At 45.2% G+C, this 20,676-nt stretch overlaps 1 protein-coding gene across 1 annotated transcript in view; it reads left to right on the forward strand.

Annotated features, from left to right (window-relative positions):
• Positions 1–7,441: 7,441 nt before the first annotated feature.
• Positions 7,442–20,676, forward strand: part of LOC149371570 (putative G protein-coupled receptor No18) — a 153,212-nt gene continuing 139,977 nt past the window's right edge. Inside the window, exon 1 of the mRNA XM_089565851.1 lies at positions 7,442–10,271. The gene's annotated coding sequence lies outside the window, so the exon portion shown is untranslated. The remainder of the gene's footprint in view (positions 10,272–20,676) is intronic.

Below are 20,676 nucleotides of genomic sequence, written 5' to 3' on the forward strand. Positions count from 1 at the left end.
TATTCACGCCGCGCCAAAGCTTTTAGTGCACAGTACGGAGTCTGTGTGTCAAAAGCGCAGTGCACCGGCTCAGAATTTTTTTAAATCCACCAAGGTATTTTTCCTGAACAGAGAACAACTTTTTTCACATGCGGTTGAAAAATAGTTCAATCCATTGTAAAACAAATATCTATTAATAATAGCGATTAAAAAAACGCAGTTTTGTACGAAACACACAACGACCACCTTTCTGAAGCAAGAGGGAGATATACGCGTACTCTTGTATTTGATGCTCATGTAGCCACCCTCTTAAAATATAAAATGAAACAAAAAGTTTGTCTACATATATATAACAACGTGACCTAGGTTTGAAATGTGCTTGTCTATAGCTTTAGAAATGGAGTCATCGCGCTCATATATGAAAGTACTCTATCGCAACTTGTCAATAAGCGGCACACCTCAATCTATCATTGCAGTAAACTGCAGACATTCTTCTTATATGATAAACGTAAGCAAACGTGCCACAATCTCGCGTTTTCATTCTCAAGACACCGAAATCTACTGCGTTCAAGATTACATTTCTGCTTTTCTAACGGAGAGTCCTTGGCGACACGAATAAGGCACTGCATTCCAAAGATTTTACGGTCGCCCGTTTAAATCTGTAGCTCAGCAGAGATCCTTGTTATTTTTTAGTCCAACAATGTGTTGAGAGAGTGCGCTTGAAAAGCAACAAAAGCGATATTTTTTTTTCTGTCAGATTGCTTTTTTTTTTAGTGAAAAGGAGGCCAGCGTCAGCAGGGTTTTTTGTGGCGTTTTTAGCAATAATTATTGAAATAACAATGCATTAAACGTTATTAATTCGAATTTTTCGTGACGTGTATTACGGAGTTGTTTGAAAGTTGATAAATTTTGTTTACAATTTCGTTTCTTTTCGTTTACGCGCAGCTTTTGGCGCCTGCCTGCGTTCGATACGGATGTGTATGGCAAAGTTTTCTTTGAGAAAGGTGACTCTATTTTTCGAAAAATGGAATATCGAGGATCAGAACGCTGCGTCAGCGCAATGCAGCAGACATGCAATTTTAAGGACCGCTTAAAGACACATTATAAATAAACAGGAACTTCAGAAGAAGGCGGAGCTGCCTGGCTGTAAGGTAAATAGCGAAATGGATATATACAGGGTCTGTTCTGAAAGTAGTAGGACTCATTTTTTTATATAAAATTTATCCAAGAGAATAGTACAAACGATTACAATTTTTCAAAGTAGCACCCTTCTGCACCTACACGCTGCTGCCAATGAGTTTTCCAGTTTTCGTACGCCTCCAGGAACGCCTGGACCGGAATGCTGTTTAGCTCCCTCGTCACGGCCTGTTGAACTGCCTCTACCGATCCGTGATGTTTCCACCTCAGCATCGATTTTATTCTCGGGAATAGAAAAAAGTCTGGCGGGGCAAAGTCGGGGCTGTAGGGGGCCTGAGGCAGCGTTGCCGCCTTGTGCTGGGCAAAAAATCGGTGTCTTCATTCCTATGATGAAGATCCTGGCAGATCACTTTCCGGTTGGTCTTTTGCTCCTCTGACAACACTCCCGGCACCAACTTCGCGCACACTTTCCTCATGGCTACGTTTTCTGTGGCGATCTCAAAAACTTGGGTTTGAGGAATGCTCAAGTCATCAGCAATCATTCCGAACTCATCCTACAGTCACTTTTCAGTAGATGTTTCACTCGCTACACATTTTCGTTGGTCTTGCTGGTCGAAGGGCGTCCGGAGCGGTCGTCGTCTTCCACTCTTTCATTACCTTCTCGGAACAGCTTGTGCCACTCAAAAAACACCTGATATACCCATGGCAGCATCACCGTAGGCCTCCTTAATAATGTCGTGAGTCTCTTTGCCCGTTTTACCAAGATTTACACAAAATTTGCTCGCGTATCACTGATCCAGTAAACGCTTTATGATTGTGCGTGACGAGACGTTTCGACAGGGGTTCTCAGTACAAGCGACCTGCTCTTTCAACGGCCGAGAGCTGACTGCCGATTTTCCCCAGCATTCCCAAAATCCCCCTTCAACGATCCTGCACGCGCAGACCGCCTCTCGTCTGCCCGTTCGCCCAGAAAAAAACCAGTCCTACTACTTTCAGAACAGACCCTGTATATGCACACAAAAGAGTAGTACTGTTGTTCACTGACTTTTTTTTTTTCGTGCGTTGTTTACGAGTAGGATGCAATGGGGGCTTTTGTTAAGGTGCCAAAATACAATACTTAGCTTGAGGTGAAAGAAAAGGACGTATGAGCTATTTATATTCAAGGAACAAAACAGCCTACGATCTCTCTTTACTTTGAGGGTTCACGGTTACTAGATAAGGCTGGGATTTTTGTAATATTAGCCCGAGTTTTCCCTCCTGAAGTTATATCACAGAGAGTAGCATTTCCGAAATGAATTTTATTTTAACATAACAACTACTATTTAGGAAAAGGCCGCAGCATAGAGCTACAAGAAATGCTGGTCTTGCATGTCAAGGCTGCAATGTGGAAGCTATTTCAGGCCGCTATACATTTTCTTTTACTTGATGCTTTTTTTATAGAGCGCTTCATGAGCGATATTACGGCGTGCGGCTTGCTGTCGAAACCACCAGGGTCAATAATTATTTATCGGATTACAGTGAAAACGCTTCAGTTCAAACATTCATGCGCTGTGGGTGCCGTTAATCAATGAAGAAGTCGCCCATAATAATTACAGCTAACGATGCCTCAATCAAACTTTACTTTCTGTGCACCCGGTCGCGATCTGTTCGCCACTCTATTTCAGCCGGCGCCATTTAAGGCCCAGAAGATAGCATGGACTAAGAATCCTCAGGTTAGTGAACCTGAGCATTCGGCGCTAGAACCACTTACAACCCTGAGTTCGCGTAAGCATTAGGACGCAAATGTGACCCTGGGTGGAGTAAAGTTTCTGAAGTGCATCACATGCACTCAATACACAGTTCTGCTGTTAACGAAATGAAAATGAAGCCAAAATAGCAGCACAAAAAGCGTTTGACAAAGAAATGCGAATATTTGTGAACAGGCGTGTGCCTTAAGTACCATATCCCGTACAAGTTGATAACGATACACAAAGTTCATCCCAATAAACTCTTTTAAACTGAATAAGCAATTAAAATTGAATACAACATATAAAACAACTTCAACGAATATATGCGCTAAATTACATCGCAATAGACAGGTTTGGTTTATCGGGTTTAACCTCCTAAGCGACTCAGGCTATGAGAGACGCCGTAGTGGAGGGCTCCGGAAATTTCCACCACCAGGGGTTCTTTAATGTGCACTGACATCGCACAGTACACGAACCTCTAGAATTTCTCCTTCAAAGAAATTCAACCGCCGCGGCCGGGATCGAACCCGCGTCTTTCGGGTCAGCAGCCGAGCACCATAACCACTGAGCCACCGCGGCGGCCGCAATAGATGGAGACAGCTGACTAACTCTGGGCACTAGATTTTTTTTTCATGCCATACTTTCATTTCTTTTTTTCACATGGACCATTGAGATATTCACGTGGTCACGCCTTCTGGTTTCAGCTAATAAGCTCCACTTGTACTCATCATAATGAACAACAAGCTGACTGTAGTGAATGGGAACCCGATGCTCACGATGGGTCGGCTCATAACACTGCACGGGCCGAGCCCACGTCGCCAAAACTTGTATGCAAGAGGTTGCAACTGACCACACGACCATCCCGGAGGTCCGGCGGTATGCATGAGGTATGCATACCAGCAGGGCTATATTCATTTGCGTGATATCGCCAAGGGCTACGTGACAACCGAACAAGAAGCGCACGGGGACAGGCAAGATGTGCGAACGCTGCCTGTGCACTTCGATGTTTAGGTGTCGCTGACCAGCCAGCGGATCACGTTCTGCTGGAGTGGCGTCTTTCGCTGCTCCGCCAGGGTGGTCTACCGGCGAAGCAACAGCGGTGTCTGCCGTGAGCGGTTGCGACACGGGTAGCATGTCATTTTTGTAGCGTTGAGGCTCGGCTACCGTTGCGTGGTTTGTTTGAGCGGAGATTGGGTGTTCATCGATATCTGTGCCCTCACATTAAATTCTGTTACCTGCAGAGCACCCGCGTAATACTGATCACTGTAGCGCGCGTGTGTCGATGTATCTCCGCCGCCAGCTAATTCTCTTGCACCACGGATAGCATAGCGATTCTTAGTAGCTTTGAGGAGCTAGGATGGTACTGTGGTCTTGAGCTAGTGCGAGTCCTGCAATTTGCTTGAACCCAGGGGCAGATGCATTGGTTTCTTTGCACATTTTAGCATCGCCTAGATAGTTCCTAATAAACATTGTTGAATCCCTTGCGTGTGGTGTTTCACTCGTTGGGCGATACCATGGCTCGCGAGCGATCTCGAAGAAGGACGTTCCTTCAAATGCACAAGGATGGCACAGCACTTTAAAAAACACTTGTGTTTTGGATCACAATTCCGTAGAACGGGTAACTATTCGATTTGCAAAAATGAAAACAGCGCGCATTTCCTATTTCCTTAGTGTGCTTTTGGCGCAGCTGTGGAAATGAAAAGCATAGCGTAACCAAAATTGCTGCTTAATTTCTTTCCCGACGTATGGGCCAAGCCATACATTTTAATGCTGCGTGCATAACAATGGTTGGGACTGTCTGTAACTTTTCCCACATCCTCCCTCACATTTCTCTTTGCCGAAGAGTGTGCCGGTTTCTGGCCTGTGCCCGCAGAGCAGCTCTTGTGAGTCCTCTTCAGCCAACAACTCCCGCAAATTGATCGCGTGGTGCTTCGAAAGGCTAGGTCATTTATCTAGGGGTCTGGTAGATTCCCAAGGAAAACAGCTCCCGCAGTAGCATTGCTACCATCTATAACGTCACACTTAGGCTTCGACGCAATCATTTGGTGTCCAGTGCAGGAAGCATAAAAAAAGAGGTATATCTGAGCAGGCAACCACTCTCAGTGCTAATATAGAGATCATACTATCAAAAATTCGCTCTCTTTTGCGGGACGAACTGAGAAAATAGGGAACCATTCATAAGCAAACGGTAGAATAAAAAGAAAATGCAGGAAAAAAATTGAGTGGACGGAGCTCTAGTGGAATTAACAGCAGAGTTGAGGAGAACAAATTGGTTTAAGAGGTTTAACGTTCTTAAGCAACTCAGCAATGAGGGACACCGCAGTAGAGGGCTCCTGTTAATTTCGACCACCCGAGGTTCTTTAGCGTGCACGAGCGTCGCGCAGTGCACGAGCTTCTAGCATTTCGCCTCCATTGAAATGCAACCACCGCGGCCTGGATTGAAACCGCGTCTTTTGGGGGAGCAGCCGAGCATCATAACCTCTGAGTGACTGCGGTGGCTAGACAAATCTAAAGACTACACAAAATTTAATGCAATTTCTTCCTACTATTTCCCCACATCTTCTTCGCCTCTCGAGCAGTTTTCCTCGGCTGCCCAAGGCGGTGGCAGGCAGTAGATTACAGTGAACTACAAAAGAATATTTCCTGCCTCGGGTCTCCATTTTGCGAAAACGCTTCAGCGCCAGGCATGTTTTTGTCATTAAATCGTGACATACACCGTAATAGCGAGCTCCATGTTGTACACACGCTAGTAGCACAGTGCTAGCTAAAATGGCGCAATATTAGTCGTGTGACTATTGGCGAAATTCATCATGTTCTTCAAGTTTCTTGCTGCTGCTCGAAGAACATCAGCACACGCCTCTCTGGCTGGTTCATACTTCGTCTCCATATATCTCCGTTGCTTTAAGAAGCACTCAAGAGAACGATTATATGAAAGGCAAAACGGAAGGGTCAGCGGTATGGAGGCAACCGTAGGCCTCTGCTGTACGCTACGGCTGGTTAACGGCGAAGAAAGCGCTCATGGTGGTTTAAAAGGACGAGCGTGGGTGTGTACCTAATCCGGTAGCAACTAAGTATACTCACTGTCGATGGAGATGTCCGCTCTTGCTATACAATATGTAAAGTAAGGTTAGAATCCCTTTGATGAGAAGTCCGACGGCAGTCTAATATCCAAGCTCATATATAGAGATGTTAGATTCGCCAATCCATTTTTGGCAGTCCTACAAGTTTGATGAAGATTTCAAGTGAAGGAGTAATTGATTACCAGCGTTAGTCGTATGGCTGAGCGTAGGTGTAAGCTAATGAGTAATTACTCCGTCATTTCTAATTATTAGTAATTATTCGCTATTCAGACAGGCCTGAGCCTTGACTAATGTTCCAGATCGCATGCCTGTTTCAGTCAAACACGCAGTGTATGATTAAATGACTTGAATAGTATGAACACACCACTAACAAAAACGGAAAAGGGGGGGGGGGGGGTGTTGGAGATGAAGAGGGCGAGGGGGCCGAACCGAGGAGAAGAGGGGAGACCGCAATATGCGAATACAGAGCGAGCAAAACAGCTGCTGCGTAGGCAGGTCGTATGTTATGTAAAAAAAAACGGCTCCTCGTTCTCCGTGAAAGCAGCAACACTTCCGTAACGGTCTCACAGCGTCACCACAGGCTTGCAACGTGGCGCTGCTAGAGAAATTTCTGGCTGCGGACGTGAATGCATCCTTTTAAGAGATAACTTTCGCTTTATTTTATCTTACAACGCGATAACTGTACTTCCAGAAACACATCTTTTTGTTTTATTTTATTACCAACTCAATGTTGCGCCACCATTGTGATAGAATCCACAGTTTCGCCAGAAGGGGTCCTGCTGTTTCATATTGTACCTTCCTCCCAATCTTAAATACCCTTTTGTAATAATCTTTGCTCGTCCTGCGTGCAGTTTTACCTCTCTGATTTAGCTTTTGCTCTATTACCGAACAATCCTTCCTCTTAAAACAGTGCGCCGCAAAAATAGCAGCAAAATATGATAACATACGTCCGTGACCGCTGTTACCACTCCAATATAGCCCAATTGCAATAGGCGAGGAACGCTCACAAACGAACGTCCGTAAGTCCAGAACCGCTTGCGTAATGCGGAAACACGCTGAGCGCAGGCGCAGCAAAGCGATGAACAACACCTTGAATAGGGTGCCATAAAGATATGAAACGGCGCTCCGCCGTAGCTGGCGCATTCATTAGCCCAACGACTGAGACGTCGTTGAGCGTGCAAGCACGCATTCACACGCAGCCCTTCTACGGTTGGATGCACGCAGGCAAGCAGCGGCGATCCGGAACGACGGAGGCTCTTCGAAGAACCACTATATGTGTCCGACAGTTAGCGGGGTGCACAGGGCAAGTACAAAGCGATGCCTCTCCCTAGACTGATATTCGGGCGACAGCGAGAGGGAAGAGGGGAAGGAGAGGAGGTGAGAATCTTGAGACAGGGTAGAGAAGGGAGGAGAAGAGGTGAGAGCCTAAATGCAAGGGAGCGAAGGGAGTGCTATGACGCTGGTTGCCACCAGCGCGTGCGCGCAGGGCAGCCGGGTGGCGGCAGCGGTGGCGCCGTGTTCGCGGCTGGGGCAGCACAGGCGAGAAGGAGGTCGGCGCGCGCGGTACACGCGGCCGCCAGTCGTCCCCGCGACTCGGGACCGCGCGCTGGCCGCGCCTCTGATTGGTGGTGAGCGTCGACGAGCAGTCTGTCTCGCCCGCCCTGGATCATACATTCTCAGTAATCTCTCTACAACTCGCCACGCTCCGGATACTTTTTTCCTCACTGCGCTCTTCGGAGTTCGACGAGCCCAAGTAGGATTCGTCCGACGAACCTTGCACTCACCGCAGTCAACCACCTGTTGCTCACTGTGCGCCGCTTCGTGCCGTGGTTTTGTGCGCCAGAGGATTTTGCACGGCTCGAACACTGTTTCATCATCCGACAATTGTGGTGCTTGTGTGATGCTAAACTGGTGCTGCATCCTGCGACGTTTCCTGGGCATTTCATGGCTCAAACTGCTGCCTTTTCTATTTTTTCGTTCCTATTTATCAACCAAGTGAGTTCTGTGCGGAAAGTTCGACGCCAGTGAAAACTTTACGGTAGCGGAAGAACAACTGCATGTCTGGAATATTTTGCTTCTTTCGATAGGCCAAAAATTTATTCATTGAAGCGAATACGACAAAAAGCAAGTAGGGCGCTTATACTCGTGAACAAACCACCTCAGGTGAAGACTTCCCACTTCAGACCGATTTCCACCCGCGGTTGCATTTCTTAATGAATATGCATGTATCCAACCTCCTTTAATTATCGTGTAAATATACGGAGCTGCACTATCTCTGCGCAAACTGCCTGACTGCGCGCTTCGGCCAATATTAAGGGCATGAGATGCAGCTCTGTCGAGATCTGAACCTCAAATGGCAGATTTCGGCTACCGCTGGCTGTTGCATGTATTAGCGAACACTTCACGCGGTAATTATGGCATTACTTCAGTTCACGCACATATAAAATAAGGCCTGAACTTTCCAAGTTTTTCGAGGGTACTGAACATACCCTACGGCCTCCACATTTTTTGGGGCGTAAGGGGCAACTTTAGCTTCGCTTATCTATCGAAAAAATTCCTTCGAAGCTGACGCGCTTAGTTTTAGTAAGGAATTAAGCAGAATAGAGGTAAAATGATGTGGGAAAATTTTGTTTGGATAAGAAGTTGTAGTTATTGTTGGTTCAAAAATATTTTTTGTTCTCTTTGCTGCAATCAACCGAGTGCGGTGCCAATGTAGAAATTAAATCAGTCATTGTCATTTCAAACATCGGAGTGTAAAAGCATGTTTTTCCGTTTCAAACCTGCAATTCCTTGAAGCAATGACATAACTAACGTATTCATTGCATTCCACACCCGTAATAGATCGGATACTCGTTTCCAGACGCCGCCTTGGCGATTTCCGGCGTTGTTTTGAGGTGAAAACATCATCAGTTTCCGCGCCACAACTTTGCTTCATATAGCACAGACCGGCCTTTGCAGAAGCAAAAGCAGGCACACTGTACATAGAGAGGCTGTATTTTTGTGACGCACAGAAAATTTGCAGTTAGTGAAGTTGGGAATAATTCATACTTCCGAAGGCGGCCGACAACGTCCTTCTTTTAGCTTTTGTGGTAAAGAAAACTGGCCTGAAGTTCCAGTCAGTTTTTGCCATTACAGGAGACACTCCTCAAGCGCTTTTGTACCTGCTCAAAATTCTTGAACTGAAAACAAGTTCACAATCTTTACCGTAGACAGCTCGTTTTGTAAAAGTATTTGTCGTTCGTAGTGTGTGTGTAAAGTACTTCCAGCTTACAACACTTACCGTGAAAGTTCAAGAGAAGAAACAGCATCGCTCGCGCTTTCACTTTAAAAGGGCTGGCATTTTTTCTTACTGCTGAGCGTAAGAACTTGCACTGCTTCCTCAAGAACACCTATTACAATCTTTGGATTTCAAATTTCCACTGGTCTTAGTCAAACTATTCGTGTTTCGAAGCGAAACAACTTACAAATGCAATCATTTGCGTCAGTTAAATAGCGGAGCAGGGGGCAAGGTACGCTGCACCCGAGGTGCACACAGTTGAGGTGAACAGAACACAAGTCTTGTCATAGTCTTATATATACTAGCCAATCTTGTGAACTGAGGCAGCAGCAACACAAACTACAGGAGAGAAAATCTAAACGGCGCTTGACCTCTCTAATCGCAATTAAAAGAAAATGTAAATAAAAAAGATGTTCCAATAACCAGTAATCAAATTCAAAAGCCTGAGCTCTTAAAAAAAAACGAACGCCGCTAAGCGTCTCTCTTTACTTCTCTGAACTGATACGTTGCATCTTTCTGTGCTCAATTTATCGTACGCGCGTGTGTGGATTTTTCCGGCCGTAACAGTGCAAAACAGCTATCTGAAACTTTTCTCTCAACAAAGGCGTTTAAAAATAGAGGCAAGCACTTATGATTGCTTGTGTTTGCGGAAGCAAAAATGAAAGACAGAGCAGCGAGATAACCCCAAGCGGGTTCCCAAGAGAAAAGCCCACTTACAAACTTGGTTACCCGTCAGGACGGTACAGTGTGGTACAAGACTGATCGGAAGCAGCTACCTAGGCGAACTTGTGAAAGAATAAGATTGAGAACAAGACGCACGAAGAACTCGGCTGTGCAGGGATTGTGGTGAGACATTCCTTTGGTGCACTTGCCTGCTGCAAGCGGCTCGCCTCGAGGACATACGGATTCTTTTCCTAGGATCCGGAGGGCTCGCGTGTTGTGCAACTACAGTTTCCCGGACGCTTAATCTCGCCGCAGTTTGCCGCCGCCGAGGACTGCGATCAGCCGAGCGGAAGTGTTGCTGACGGACAGCCCGTGAACGCTCGACTCGACGTGATCGTTTAGGGAGAGGTAAGCGGCAGTGCTTTTATTTTCACTTTTCCTTTCTTCTATGCGCTTGCGTTCGCGAGACTCGGTGAAGCAGCAAACTCTCTGCGTCAGTGAAGGCCACAAAAAAGAAAACATTACAATATTCGAAAAGGGCAAAACAGCCGTCAGCATTTAGGCGTTATTTTCTCTCAGATGGGAGAATCTATGAAAAAAGAGCAATTTTCCTAATGATGATTTTGGGGAGCAGTGGTGAAGAACGGAATACGTCGTGCCTGAAAAATGATGACCGTAATAAAACTCTCAAGGCGCCTGAATGAAAAGGAGAGATATATAAAATAAAACTGTACATTTACATGCACTTGCTCCGTATAAAGTTCAAACGCTGGCTTTAAGGTCCTCTTAAGTGCCAGGGCAAGAAAATATATATCTGCAGCAAACATTTAATGTATGGATTTCATCCTCCTCTGGAGGCCTTTTTCGTAAGCTTGTGTAATCTGTAGATTGGCGTAAACTGAAACACATAGCCAGAGCAAAGAACACGAAGGGACTGCCTTTCTTGTGCTTCGTGTACTGAAGAGACTAGGGTACGGAAATCAGAGCCTCGGTATAGCCTACACATGAAGGAAGGCATAGGGTAAATGTTTTGACTTAATTTTCTAGCTTTTGGCTTTCATCAAAGAGACAGTAGGAAGGTAATTATATGTCTAAAAGATATTTGATTCGAATCCCACGACTGCGCATTTAGCGTGTGGAAATGTGTCTCCCTCTTTTAAAGTGGCTGTGGGTGATAAACCTAAGGTGAACTCGCCGAAATATATGGTGATGCTGCAAGATCGGATATAGCGTGCAGCATCTGCAAATGAAGGGCATAATAAATTCTATATAGCGATGATTCATAGAAAAGCTGTATCGAACAAGCAAGACAGTAAGAACTGTCGTTTGAAGGTCTATATGAAGCAGCCCAATTCGCAATGCGAAGCCCAATATCTGTGTAGACAACCAGAGTGATAGGTATCTGCACTTTTCCTTGTTAAAGTTTACATACCTCAAAAGAAAAGGCAGCTTTTTCGTTACGAGGTTTTTGACGGCTAGTTGGTAATGGAGCCTCTTGAAGGTTCATTTTTCAACTTAAAACAGTGCGCAGGGACAGGACACAGTCAAGAAACACACAGACACAGCACTGTGTAGAAGAAATTAAATGCATCATGGGAAGTAGCGGGGCCAGTTGGTTCATTTTTCAACTTAAAACAGTGCGCAGGGACAGGACACAGTCAAGAAACACACAGACACAGCACTGTGTAGAAGAAATTAAATGCATCATGGGAAGTAGCGGGGCCAGTTGGTTCATTTTTCAACTTAAAACAGTGCGCAGGGACAGGACACAGTCAAGAAACACACAGACACAGCACTGTGTAGAAGAAATTAAATGCATCATGGGAAGTAGCGGGGCCAGTTGGTTCATTTTTCAACTTAAAACAGTGCGCAGGGACAGGACACAGTCAAGAAACACACAGACACAGCACTGTGTAGAAGAAATTAAATGCATCATGGGAAGTAGCGGGGCCAGTTGGTTCATTTTTCAACTTAAAACAGTGCGCAGGGACAGGACACAGTCAAGAAACACACAGACACAGCACTGTGTAGAAGAAATTAAATGCATCATGGGAAGTAGCGGGGCCAGTTGGTTCATTTTTCAACTTAAAACAGTGCGCACCAACTGGCCCAACTGGCCCCGCTACTTCCCATGATGCATTTAATTTCTCTTGAAGGTAAGAGAGCAGTCTGAAGCGCACACACGAAGATGACGAAGAATGAGGAAGCACACAGCGCTGACTATCAAATGAAATATTTATTTCAGCGGCATCGGGGATAAACACGCAGACTACAGGGAAAGATTCTGAGCACCCATGTCAAGGACAAAAATACAACAGCAACAACAAAACCAAATGATCAGACCAAAAAAACACAACGATTATGCTTCCCCAATAATTGACAGTCCCTTTTCCAGCATTGTTATTGAAGTGGTGCTGACACACGAAACCCCCAACCTTCTAATCATCACTGCCTCAATTTGGTCTCGCGAGCATTTTGGACCGCATTTGTCACGAGAGGTTGTCACGCGAAGTTATTGCAAGATATATTGTAAGGCTGTTAAATTCTATAGGGAAGAAAGAAGAAATATTAAAATGTGGGAACACTAAATGCGAAAAAAATTTGTGGATTGCCTTTCTGAAAGTTTTGTTATTGTTTTCAACGAAACATGAAATGTTCTCTGGAAGTGATAGAGGCGCTCGCCGTTGAAGGAGAACTTCCGAGTTCAGGGGATTGTGCCAGCGCATTCTCCGTGGACGCTCGACCTTTTTCCCGCTCTTGAATGTTTTAGTTTCACACTTTCTTTTAGATGCAGACGGACGGTGCCCAGTATTTTCGGGAGCGTTTGTTTGTCAGCCTTCGCCACCACCAGAATCTCGTCTGTCCTGCCACTTCTCTTCCTCCAACTTGAGCTGTTTCAATTTTCACGAAGTAGAATTTGAATCACAATTCTTACGCTGGACGACGCGTATGCAAGAAGCCTCGCTTACGATTCGCTTGAGATACCCCGTTGTCATTTAAATTGTATATCCATTTCCTCCGGCTTCCTTCTTTGCATGCGGGTGTTCTTAGCGATGCGTGTTGAAAAGTCTTAAAGTTCGGATCAGATGTTTTCTATTCAGGATTGCTTTATGCAAAATTTTCAGCGAAGATTCTACGAGGCGCGTTTTTCTCTTCATCGCGCATGGCTTTGACGCTGTCTCAGAACAAAGTTGTCACTCGCCTGAGCTTCTTTATTCCGCAACATTTGTTTAATAATATCGTTTTGCTTTTACCGAGCTTCGTAGTGCACGATTCCATGCGCATCAGCAACGTAAAAGTGCAGTAAACTTTTTATTCTCAATTAGTGCAGATACGCGGTCCTCCGCGCCAAAATGAAAATTCACTGAGGAACTGAACTAAATCTTGAATAGAAGATATTAACAGCCCATTCTTCTTTAATGCGCAAATCCACTGATGTGAACTGTAATACTGCAGTGTATGATGACCGGCCTAATGGACATCTGGTAAGTAATTAAATGCATATATTTTAAATATTAAGGCGCTATTTCATCTTATTTGCAAACAGATAAATCTTGTGTCAAATTTCTTTTTACCCAAACTATGAACGCTTTCCGGTGTTAGGTAAATAAGGAAGTAATATCTGTTCTCACCGCATCAGCTTGGCAGGGCTTCTAGAGGTGGCCTTAAAGCCTGGTGGACGCGGTTTTTTTACTGTTTATACTGTAGAAATCACTGCTAAGGCGCGAAGATAAAAATTTTATGGGGCATATGTAAATGACTAAGTTTGCCACTGCGCTGTCGTTGATTGCTTGCACGCCAATCTCTCTACGGCAACCATCCATCAAACAGTTGACTGCACGAGCCCACGTATTTGACTCATTAGAAACTGCATCAAGGATATGTATCATTTTTCGCATCAGCGAATTGACAGTCAGTCCGGAATGAAACGCCAACGGCACCTGTGAATAAACAAAAATATTTTGTCTCTACTTTCAGCTACAGTGTACAAATAGACTAATTCAAGTCTCTTGGCAAAGCGTTTACACAAATTAATAATCATTACAAGGTTTTAAATCATTATTTTGCTTCAAGGTGGAAAGGTAGCAGCCCAAATCTGCTCGGGTTTCATTCCGGCTTGACTGTGCACTGTGAAGAAAGAGGCTATGCCGGACATAACTTTAGATATATCAGTGCTTATCAGCTTCATTACTGTCATCTTCCTTTTGTAGAAATCCTTAGTGATGCTGGCTTGTTGAGTCCTTATCTTCCTCCTCAGCAACTCCGCCTAGAGAGTTCACTTTCTTTCTTCTTGTTCAATGAAGGCCATTCGCTATTTACGCACAGATGTGAGGAACGCGTTTCTCATCTGCATCTGAAACACAACAGAAAGCTTGGGAAGTTGATACTGGTTTGTGCAAAACAAAACAGCACTAAAGGTTTGGAACTTAAGGAAAAAACGCACATGAGTAGTTTCGGCACATGAACAGCGCTCGTCATGTGCCTCTCTCCGTCCAGTTCCCCGTTCTATGGGGACTGTTTTGTTTAAAATGAAGGATACACTTCCTCATTCAGGTTTTGAACGAACAGAGAAAGTGTCTCTGTTCTGTTCTCCATTTCCATTGCCCGTGGCATTTTATTCAAGTGGGATGCCGAGAATATGAAAACTAAGTCCCCTTGATAATCATAATATCCGAAGTGGTGAAAGCAATGTCCGGGGCTTTGTGTGTAGGAGAAACCCTCGGTCGCTTCTTCCATTTGCAAGGAGAACGTAAATGGCTGCAAAACTATTTTGAAGCCGTCTGTGGAAGTAAAGGTGACATGGGAAGGGGTAACATGCGTGCGACAAAGCATGTGGTTGACCGTTTGAAGATGGAGGCGATAGGAATATAAGTGTTGGCTCGAATAACAAACAAAAAACTCTTGCTGCCTCCCCCCGGAAAAAAAAAAGATATTTAGCGCTGCTTGCGAACGCTTCCCCTCGAATGCATGAAAGGCTGCCGGAGTTAGTTTTGAGATAATATAGATCGGCGGCAGCTAGAGAGCAGCCTAGATTTATGATGTACAAAATTATTTTTAACAAACATTAACACCACTGAATACATTACGGTGACCCCGGAGCATGAGTCGGTGGAAAGAGTATTAAGGCCTAAGCATTTTAAGGCTTAATTGGTGTCGATAGGATGTGTCACGCTTTCACGAATCCATAGGCAATCCACAATCTAATCCGTAGGCATCCAACAAGCCAAATAATAATCCACAATTCAATCCATAGCCCAACAAGGCACGACTGTCAATGCAGGAAAATAAAGAAAAATTATTACGTAGGCGTGAAACAAACCCGGCCTGCGACGTGCCAAACAGGGACGATTCTACGAAGCGGGTCTAGTGAATGTAGAGTTGTCTTAGATACATATCTTAGAGATATGGAGGAAGGCGGTCGTGAGTAATGACGAGCAGAAAAATTACAGATGTCTCACTTCACCGACTACAAAAGTATGTTTCGGGCAATTGCCTCGCGGGCAGTACTTGTATGTTGCCCGAAGGAACAAAGTTTAAAAAAAAATAATAAATAAAAATGCATTTCTTTCTAGACGCGTCATAGCGCCATCATGCGGCACCCACTTAAAACCCACCTCGCAGTGTACGAGCTGGCGCAGCAGATGGCGCAGGCATGTTAACGCAGCGGACACCAGCTCGGCAACTTATCCAAGCCCCAAGAAGCAAATTCAAATGGCGGAACGCACACAGCTTTCGCAATTACGCACGTAGGAAAACTAAGTGCACCTCATAAGTTTTTCCCTGCGCAAATTAACTATCGTGAGGAAAGAACAAACATTTTTTGAATCCACTCAAATATTTGGGGGACAAGGGCAGTTCTGCTTTCTTCCCAGTGAAATTCTTTAAATTGTTAATTCGCGTTTTTAAGCTGTTTGCTTTATGTAATGTGAACACACCAGGATTCTGCGGTAAAATGATTTGCCTAGTGCACTGGGAGTCTCAATACATTGCCTGTAGTAGCTTTGGTTGCTACAAGAGTACTTCTAAGTTTAGCAAGCACTTCAGCGCCTAAGGATGTTTTCACGCGTGCTCAATATACCTGACCTACTAGCGGCTTAAACTGCTTGGGTACACTATTGTATGCCGCACACACATTCATTACGAATTAGTCAGTTTTACTTTCAGGTGACTGTGCGTACAGCTGCTACAAGTGCCGTTGGTTGTAAGGCTTTTTATAGCCGCTAAGTAACGATGTTAGTGATGTTTATAGTTCCCACAGTGTGTGTTTTCTGCGTATGTCATTCAGAACAGTTTATTTTCAGCATTGTTTACAGCAGCTTAGTCATATTCGGAACGAATAATGTGAACTAAAGATTTGAGATTCATTAGCCGCAGAAATATTTCTCAAAACTGGCTACAAGTGCACTGTGAAGGGACTAATTTTTATGCAGAGTATATAAAATTGTATTTCTCCAGTAAGCCATTTTCAAAAAATGCATGCGACTCCCGTAACTGAGAGCAAGAAATGTTATTCAAAAACATTGAATATAGAGGACTTGAGAAGTGGCACCTTGATAAAGAAGAAGCAGCACAACAATGTCAACTTTTTGGGGGGAGGGGGGTGAAAAAAAAGTGCAATAACGCCACATAAAACTGAACCTGAGAACGCAAGTATTCTATGATGTATAGAGTTGTGATGCTTTTCTTGATATGGAACGTTTTCAGACAATACTGCAGTCAAAGATGTCCAAAATCAACCCTCACGCTGTTTTAACATCTCTTGGCTTCTTATATTAAGCTTAGTTTTTCAAGTTGGTTACCCTTACTGCATTTTGTTTCATTTAGATGTAACCTACCACAAAGATCACATTTGTCAAATTCTTTTTCAATTTGCCAGTATTCTTGAACACACTTTACTACCGCATGTTTCCTGGCTTGCAGTTCAATCCTAATATATTGCTCTTGATGCTGCCAATCTGCAGTCAGCTGTTACTTTACCTTACACGTCACGGTTACTAACTTCAAATTTTAATCAAAAATAGAAAAACCGCCACATCTTGAATTGTTGGTGTGAGTGCTCAGTCTACTAGTGGCAGATTTTCTCCTATGCCCTAGTCATATATATACCCGTTTATGTTAAATCGTTAGAGAGTTATGTTACAGCTTGTTATATCCACCATGGGCTGTTTGTAAGTATATAGCTGTGAAATGTTCAAAATGTTTTCTTGTTGCGTTATGTTATTCAAGGCACAGAATTTATAAATAAATATAGGAAAAGCGGAATGCAGATCGCCTTGGTTCAAGTTTGTCCATTAAAATTAAAGCGCCCTTCGGGATGCTTTGAGAGCAATGCTGTCTTTAACATGTCTTTCGTTGTAAAGTAAGCTCATTACTTGTAGGAGAGTAGTCGGAAAGTGCTCTAGTATCCATCAAGCTGCAGCATCAAGCAATGGTTGGCTTTGTACTTAGTTAACTGAGTAACCACGCCGCGACGTCGCGCAGGTTGGAGGCACGCGATTTCATTTTAAAAAAGTTTAGTGTTAGCTATGCAGACATGATTCTAACCGCAACTATAAGGTGACGAAATTATTCTCCAACGCGACTCCACCCAGCAAAATATTTCATTGTGCTTTTCTGTTTGTGAACATTTTTCTTTCTGAAAAATATGGTATGATGTAGAACTGCTATTACAAAAAAAAAAAAACGCTTCTTGCGGTTTTTCTGGTCCAATCGTTGCCTGCATGCAAAGTCTTTTCCATGAGAATACTAGTCGGACTCTGACCTCCCATTCTCTATTCCAAGTTCGTGCATCGCATATACGTCGTCTTTGTGCCTAAAAGTAACCCTAGCGGAGGGTGGGTGAACAGTAAAAAATCCTATTGAAGAGTTCCGTTGGTTCTTTTTCGTGCCAATGGCACCATATCTTCCTCGGCGATAAAGCCAAAAACATTTTCCCTGCCAATTTCCTTCACTTAAGTCGTGACGGACGCAGCGGTCTTTCGTTCCAAAGGCGCTACTTCCCAACCAAAGTCCCTACAAAGTGCCTCCCTACGCATGCATTGTGAATGCGGCTGCATTTGCGACGCGGTACGTGTCTGCGCCTCACCCACACGCGTAGACGCTGTCACTTAGCTGTTCGCAGTTTCTATTTATCTTTCTTTTCCACGACACCTGCGGGTTGAGAGAGGCAATCTTGTTACTTCAGAGCAAAAAAAAAATTACCCTCCCGCGAGTTGTGAAGCAACCGCCAAAAGGATTTCGCTGTTTTGCCGTCCTGGTTTTGCAACGGCAGACTCGAGTTCTGGGAGCGTCTGGGCAAACAATGTGACGATGACTCGGAACAGTACGTCAATAGGCCTCGCATACTTGCGCAGGCTGCGCTCACTCTCAGTCAGAGTGTGAGTGGACGCAAAATAATTATCGTCTTAAGTTGCATAGATGGTACCTGCGCAGATGCAGAAAGGACTAGAGTTCGTAGTTACTTCCGAAACCAAAGCTCGGAAAAATAAAATGGAGGTGATATTTGAGCTCTGCGTTAACGGAGTGACGTGATAGCGCAATGTGTTAATTCACATATTTGCAGGTGGTCATTCTCTACTTTACATTCGTAAATAGCAAGGAGCCCTCATACCCTTCCTGGCGCTGAGATGCAGCGGTTCAGCGATGCGTCACTGGTCTGCGTCAGCAGGTGCTCCTACTGGTGTACCATTTGTGACCTGAGTTGCTCTTCTTGAACGATCAATTATTAATTTAACTCTCAAACGCCACGGTTGCCAGTTTGCTCGCAATCTGGTGGGCAGGCTCTAAAGGCGCCGCAAAGTCGCGTGGCCGAGGTAACCCACCTACCTCTTAGGTTTGCCTCGGGGGACCACCTGCCAGTCATGCTCGTGATTTTTCGCTCACAGCGCCGACGACGAATTTTCTGAGCAACGGGGACATTAGCGCTATCGCATTTGAAAGCTCGGTTAACAGGATTGTACAAGGAACTGATATCTGCTCGCTCATTCGGTATGAAAATTAGATGGCAGGCTGCTCAAGCCATTTAAGTAAAAGGACTCAACTGATGAAAACCAGGAATGAGGGTACGCCCAATGAAGTAGGTTGGAGAGAATATGAGTAAGATAAAATGAAAACTTTATCGTGTTAAAAGCGTGCAGTATTGTCTAGTGCTTCTCTAGGTGGCGATCATGATTCGGTGATTGACTAAGTAGCAGTAACGGATGGCTAGAGTGGGTGCGGCGTCAGATGTGGCAGGAGGCACATCATATCACCTCATGATGGCATAACTGCCTTGACCAATCAGCGAATTTCATGACAACCACAACCCTGGGATTTTTTTCGAAATTCATGACAGACCACAGTGCCGCGGTTTTTTCATAATTTTATTAAAAATCACAACGCCAGTTTTTTGCCGTTGCGAAGCTGATAATGCTGTCGCATTACAAAATCAGTGATCTATTTTTATCATAACCACCGCTGCCAGCAGCCGATCTACGTCCACTGCCGGACAAACTTTTATTTTATCGATATCCTGTCCTGGCGGTGTATGGACATTTCTAATGACGGCTCCCTGGGCGTCGTCCCAGTGCTTTCTTGGCTGTTGTGTGAACTTCGCGCTACCTTAGTGGAAGCGGCAATTGAACCGGTTTGCAACAGCGCAGACAGGAGGCGTTTCCACGTCCTCCTCGCGCGGTGGAAAAGTGTTAACACCTTCCCAAAACAACAACGAAATAAGCACCTCGAGACACATTTTCTCTTCGCAGTTGTGGAGTCCGCCAAGACGTGAGACAATTACTACGCCATTTCTCTCTCACGCACATACACAAACACGGAAAAAAAAAACACATTTTGTCCTCAGACGGCACTGGACATGATTAAACGGCGGAACGTAATACGGCTGCGACTCCATGCTACCCTCGAGACAGTATACTCAAACGGCGTTTTCGCGACGACTTTACGATTCTGGCTAAGTACAGCCGCTAGACGAACGTTTGTTCCACTAAAGAGAGCACCGCACCGCGTCTCAATAGCGGCTGAGGTCGAGCAGCTGGGAAGCAACGAAGGACGAGAACGCTGAAGGCTGTAGCGTGTGGCATTCTCGTTCGTGTGTGCGCACCGGGAGAGCCCGCGAGGGCTCAACAATCTCCATGCGAGAAAATTGCATTAGCGTTCCCTGTTCGGGCTTACCCTCCCTTGGGTTGGGCCTCGTCTTCCCAAGGAAAAGTTTTTCAACTTCGCCGCGTCGAGCGCCCATTGCACCCGCTTTGAGCCGGGTAAGCGGCGGCGTCCGTGTCGAACGCACCCGCTTTGGCCTCTGCCAAACGCGCCGTCTTTCTAAAGAGAATGCCAGAGCGGTCGCTATTAGATTACCCCGACGGGTGCGGGCGGAGGGTGGAAGGTGACCGGGAGCAGACCAAGAGCGCGGTGGGTGAAATTGTGAGCAGCCGTGGAGATTCCGGGCTATTTACTTGCTCGCGAGTTGCGCCCCTGCGCAGAGCAAATCCTGGGAGCGTCGCAAATTGCGCGGAATCTAAACCCTGCGGCCGGCGAGAGCTGCGCGGAGCCTGGGGGAAAATTTGCCGGCACTGGACGAACCACAGGCGAGAGGGTTTCACTGCCGAAAGTAGTCGCTGAGAAGCGGCTTTGTTTTTTTTTTGTTGGTCGTGCCGAACTCGCCGTAATTTTAGGAGCGAAGGTCGAGCGTTCGATACCGTTTGAATGGAAGCTAGCTGTGATGCAGTTCGTGGAGATGGGGATACCACTTCGGCCACCGCGTTGATGTAAGTGGTTGTGGCGCTCGGCTGCTGACCCGAAAGACGCGGGTTCGATCCCG

Source organism: Amblyomma mixtum, chromosome 1, assembly GCF_055824585.1.
Source record: "Amblyomma mixtum isolate Tamu chromosome 1, ASM5582458v1, whole genome shotgun sequence".
Lineage (NCBI taxonomy): Eukaryota > Metazoa > Arthropoda > Arachnida > Ixodida > Ixodidae > Amblyomma > Amblyomma mixtum.